The following is a 5,479-nucleotide window of genomic DNA, read 5'->3' as shown; positions in this document are numbered from 1 at the left end:
AACTTCATAGAAGTGGTCTTGATGGACCTTTGAGATGAATCTCTCCATCTCCCATGACTCAGAGGTGGAAGCAATTGCCTTCCCTTTCCTCTTTCTTGAGGTTTCTCTGGCCTTAGGTGCCATTAATGGTTATGGAAAAATAAAAAGTAATGCTTTTACCACACCAAACTTAAAATGTTTTCTCGTCCCCGAGCAAAAGAAGAAGGAAAGAAGGAGAAGAAGAAGAAAAATGGAGGAGAGAGAGAGAGGGGTGTGTATTCGGCCAAGGGGAAGAAGAAAGGGTTGTGTTGTGTGAAAATGAAGAAGGAATGAGGGGTTTATAGAGGAGGTGGGGAAGGTTTAGGGTTCAGCCATTAGGGTTGGGTTTGGGAGGGAAAAGAGTTTGAATTTTGGAGGTAGGTGGGGTTTATGGGGAAGAGTGGATGGATGATAGTGGTTAAGAGGTGATGGGGAAGAGTGATTGAGGTGATTGGTGAAGGGTATTTGGGGAAGAGAGTTATGAGAAGGTGTAAAGAGGAGAGAAGAAGAGGTGGGGTAGGTGGGGATCCTGTGGGGTCCACAGATCTTGTGGGGATCCTGTGGGGTCCACAGATCCAGTGGGTCAAGGACTTAACATCCCTGCTCCAATTAGGCGTGTAAAACGCCCTTAGCATGCATGTCTGGCGTTAAACGCCAGCTTGCTGCTTGTTTTTGGCGTTAAACGCCCAAATGTAGCCTATTTCTGGCGTTTAATGCCAGGTTGATGCTTGTTTCTGGCATTAAACGCCAGCTTGGTGCTTGTTTCTGGCGTTAAACGCCAGACAGATGCTTGTTTCTGGCGTTTAAATGCCAGAATGCTCTTCCTCCAGGGTGTGCTATTTTTAATGTTGTTTTTCATTCTGTTTTTGATTTTTCAGTAGTTTTTGTGACTCCACATGATCATCAACCTAAAAAAACATAAAATAACAATAGAAAATAAATAGATATAGTTAAATAACATTGGTTGCCTCCCAACAAGCGCTTCTTTAGTGTTAATAGCTTGACAGTGAGCTCTCATGGAACCTCACAGATGTTCAGAGCATTGCTGGGACCTCCCAACACCAAACTTAGAGTTTGGATGTGGCCTCCCAACACCAAACTTAGAATTTGACTGTGGGGGCTTTGGTTGACTCTGCAGTGAGAGAAGCTTTTCATGCTTCCTCTCCATGGTTACAGAAGGAGATCCTTGAGTTTTAAACACAAGGTTGTCCTCATTCAGTTGCAGGACCAACTCTCCTCTGTCCACATCAATCACAGCTTTTGCTGTGGCTAGGAAGGGTCTTCCAAGGATGATGGATTCATCCTTATCCTTCCCAGTGTCTAGGATTATGAAATCAGCAGGGATGTAAAGGCCTTCAACCTTTACTAACACGTCCTCTACTAGTCCATAAGCCTGTTTCATGGATTTGTCTGCCATTTCTAATGAGAACTTGGCAGCCTGTACCTCAAAGATTCCTAGTTTCTCCATTACAGAGAGTGGCATTAAGTTTATGCCTGATCTCAGGTCACACAGAGCCTTCTCAAAGGTCATGGTGCCTATGTTATAGGGAATTAAGAATTTACCAGGATCCTGTTTCTTTTGAGGTAGAGTTTGCTGAACCAAGGTATTTAGTTCCTTGATGAGCAATGGAGGTTTATTCTCCCAAGTCTCATTACCAAATAATTTGGCATTCAGCTTTATGATTGCTCCTAAATACTGAGCAACTTGCTCTTCAGCAATGTCTTCATCTTCTTCAGAAGATGAATAGTCATCAGAGCTCATGAATGGTAAAAGGAGGTTCAATGGAATCTCTATGGTCTCTAGATGAGCCTCAGATTCCTTTGGTTCCTCAAAGGGAAACTCCTTATAGGTCAATGGACGTCCCAGGAGGTCTTCCGCACTAAGATTCACGTCCTCCTCCTCCTCTTTGGGTTCGGCCACACCAAGGAAGGTAATGGCCTTGCACTCTCTTTTTGGATTCTCTTCCGTATTGCTTGGGAGAGTACTAGGAGGAGTTTCAGTGACCCTTTTACTCAGCTGGCCCCTTGTGCCTCCAGATTTCTAATAGAGGACCTTGTTTCATTCATGAAACTTAGAGTGGCCTTCGATAGATCAGAGACTATATTTGCTAAGCTAGATGGGTTCTGCTCAGAATTCTCTGTCTGTTGTTGAGTGAATGATGGAAAAGGCTTGCTGTTGCTAAACCTGTTTCTTCCACAATTATTAAAGCCTTGTTGAGGCTTTTGTTGATCTTTCCATGAGAAATTTGGATGATTTCTCCATGAGGGATTATAGGTGTTTCCATAGGGTTCACCCATGTAATTCACCTCTGCTATTGCAGGGTTCTCAGGATCATAAGCTTCTTCTTCAGAAGATGCTTCTTTAGTACTGTTGGATACAGCTTGCAATCCATTCAGACTCTGAGAAATCATATTGACTTGCTGAGTCAATATTTTGTTCTGAGCTAATATGGCATTCAAAGCATCAATTTCAAGAACTCCCTTCCTCTGAGGCGTCCCATTACTCACAGGATTCCTTTCAGAAGTGTACATGAACTGGTTGTTTGCAACCATGTCAATGAGTTCCTGAGCTTCTGTAGGCATTTTCTTTAGGTGAATGGATCCGCCTGCAGAATGGTCCAATGACATCTTTGATAACTCAAACAGACCATCATAGAATATATCCAGGATGGTCCATTCTGAAAGCATGTCAGAAGGACACTTTTTGGTCAGTTTCTTGTATCTCTCCCAAGCTTTATAGAGGGATTCACATTCTTTCTGTTTGAAGGTTTGAACATCCACTCTAAGCTTGCTAAGCTTTTGAGGAGGAAAGAACTTGGCTAAGAAAGATGTGACCAGCTTATCCCAAGAGTTCAGGCTATCTTTAGGTTGAGAGTCCAACCATATTCTAGCTCTGTCTCTTACAGCAAACAGGAAAAGCATAAGCCTGTAGACCTCGGGATCAACCCCATTGGTCTTAACAATATCACAGATTTGCAAGAATTCAGTTAAGAACTGAAAAGGATCTTCAGATGGAAGTCCGTGAAACTTGCAGTTCTATTACATCAGAGAAACTAATTGAGGTTTAAGCTCAAAATTGTTTGCTCCAATGGCAGGGATTGAGATGCTTCTTCCATGTAAATTGGAATTTGGTGCAGTAAAGTCACCAAGCATCTTACTTGCATTGTTATTATTTTCGGCCATGTCTCCTTCTTTTTCGAAAATTTCTGTCAGATTTTCTCCAGAGAGTTGTGCTTTAGCTTCCCTTAGCTTCTTCTTCAGAGTCCTTTCAGGTTCAGGATCAGCTTCAACAAGAATGTTCTTATCCTTGTTCCTGCTCATATGAAAAAGAAGAGAACACAAAAGAAAATATGGAATCCTCTATGTCACAGTATAGAGATTCCTTATGTAAGTATAAGAAGAGAAAAATAGAAGAAGGAGAAGAGAAAAATTCAAACACAGAAAAGAAGATGGGGTTCAAATTTTTTGAGTGGGAGTAAAGTGTTAGTAGATGAATAAATAAATAAAAGGGGATGAGAGAGGGAAGATTTCGAAAATAACATAAAATAAAAATATTTTTGTTTTTATTTTAAAATTAAAGTTAAAATTTGAAAGTCTTTAAAAAAAAGAAAAATTAAATTAAATTAAATTAGAATTTAAAACAATTAGTTAATTAAAAGAGATTTTGAAAAAGAGGTTAGTGATTTTCGAAAATTAGAAAGAAAAAATTAGTTAGGTGGTTTTGAAAAAGATATGATTGAAACATAAAACTTTTAAAATCAAACAAAAAGTCAAGTGGTTAATTGAAAAGGATTTGAAAATTAAATTTGAAAAGATAAGAAGTTAGAAAAGATTTTGAAATTGATTTTGAAAAAGATGTGATTGAAATTTATTTTGAAAAAGATTTGAAAAAGAAACTTAAAAAGATTTGATTTTGAAAATTAAAGTTGATTACTTGACTAACAAGAAACTAAAAAGATATGATTCTAGAGTTTAAAGATTGAACCTTTCTTACTAGGCAAGTAACAAACTAAAAAATTTTTAATCAATCACATTAATTGTTAGCATGAATTTCGAAAATATGAAATAGAAATAAGAAAAAGATTTTGAAAATAAATTTTGAAAATTTCAAAATTATGAAAGAAAAATTGAAAAAGAATTTGATTTTTGAAAAAGATAGGATTTTTTAAATTGAAAATTTAACTTGACTCATAAGAAACAACTAAATTTTAAAAAGTTTTGAAAAAGTCAACTCAAATTTTTGAAAATTTATGAGATAAATAAAGGAAAGATTTTTTTATTTTTGAATTTTTAATGGTGAAAGAGAAAAATAATGAAAAGACTCAAAACATACAATGCATGCAAGAACACTTTGAATGTCAAGATGAACACCAAGAACTTATTTTTGAAAATATTTAAGAAAAGAAAAACATGCAAGACACCAAACTTAGAAATTTTCAAACTTTAGACACTAACAACTTGAGAATGTATATGAAAAACAACAAAAGACACAAAACAAGAAAATATGAAGATCAAACAAGAAGACTTATCAAGAACAACTTGAAGATCATGAAGAATGCAATTCATGAATTTTTCGAAAAATGCACAAATTTTAAAAACATGCAATTGACACCAAACTTAAAACTTGAATCTAGACTCAAACAAGAAACATAAAATATTTTTGGTTTTATGATTTATTAAAATTTTTTGGATTTTTCGAAAATTAATTGGAAAAGAAAAATAAGGATTTCCAAAATTTTTAATAAGAATTCCAGGAATCATGCAATGTTAGCCTAAAGCTTCGGTCCAGGAATTAGACATGGCCAATGGCCAGCCAAGCTTTAGCAAATACAAATCAGGCATATAACAGCTGAATTGATAAAGAAGACAAAGAAGCTCTTCTCTTAAGGATAAGTGAAACCTCAGTCCAAAAGATTAGACATGGCTTAACAGCCAGCCAGGATTCAACATATCTCTTGAAACTCTAGAATTCATTCTTAAAAATTCTAAAGCCATAGAAAAATAAAATTAATTTTTTTTGAAGATTTTTCGAAAATAAAAATAATAAAAACAAAAAGCTTAAATTAAAATAAAATTACCTAATCTGAGCAACAAGATGAACCGTCAGTTGTCCAAACTCGAACAATCCCCAGCAACGGCACCAAAAACTTGGTATGCAAAATCGTGATCGTTCATTCCTTGGTAACGGCGCCAAAAACTTCACGCGTACGTTTATAATTTTAGTTCTTTGTCGCAACTTCGCACAACTAACCAGCAAGTGCACTGGGTCGTCCAAGTAATAAACCTTACGTGAGTAAGGGTCGATCCCACGGAGATTGTCGGCTTGAAGCAAGCTATGGTCACCTTGTAAATCTCAGTCAGGCAGATTCAAATGGTTATGGTGAATTGATAATTAAAATATAAATAAAACATAAAATAAAGATAGAGATACTTATGTAATTCATTGGTGAGAATTTTAGAT

The 5,479-nt window shown here is 36.4% G+C and overlaps 1 non-coding gene across 1 annotated transcript; it reads left to right on the top strand.

Annotated features, from left to right (window-relative positions):
* The first annotated feature begins 2,700 nt into the window (after positions 1-2,700).
* On the top strand, positions 2,701-2,808 carry LOC112725642 (small nucleolar RNA R71). Its single transcript, XR_003164736.1, has one exon. It is a non-coding gene; the product is annotated as a small nucleolar RNA R71 (small nucleolar RNA).
* The last annotated feature ends 2,671 nt before the right edge of the window (positions 2,809-5,479 follow it).

The sequence above is a fragment of the Arachis hypogaea genome, chromosome 11 (assembly GCF_003086295.3).
Source record: "Arachis hypogaea cultivar Tifrunner chromosome 11, arahy.Tifrunner.gnm2.J5K5, whole genome shotgun sequence".
In the NCBI taxonomy this organism is placed as follows: domain Eukaryota; kingdom Viridiplantae; phylum Streptophyta; class Magnoliopsida; order Fabales; family Fabaceae; genus Arachis; species Arachis hypogaea.
The sequence above is the reverse complement of the archived record's forward strand: the minus strand, read 5'-3'. Positions and strand labels throughout refer to the sequence as shown.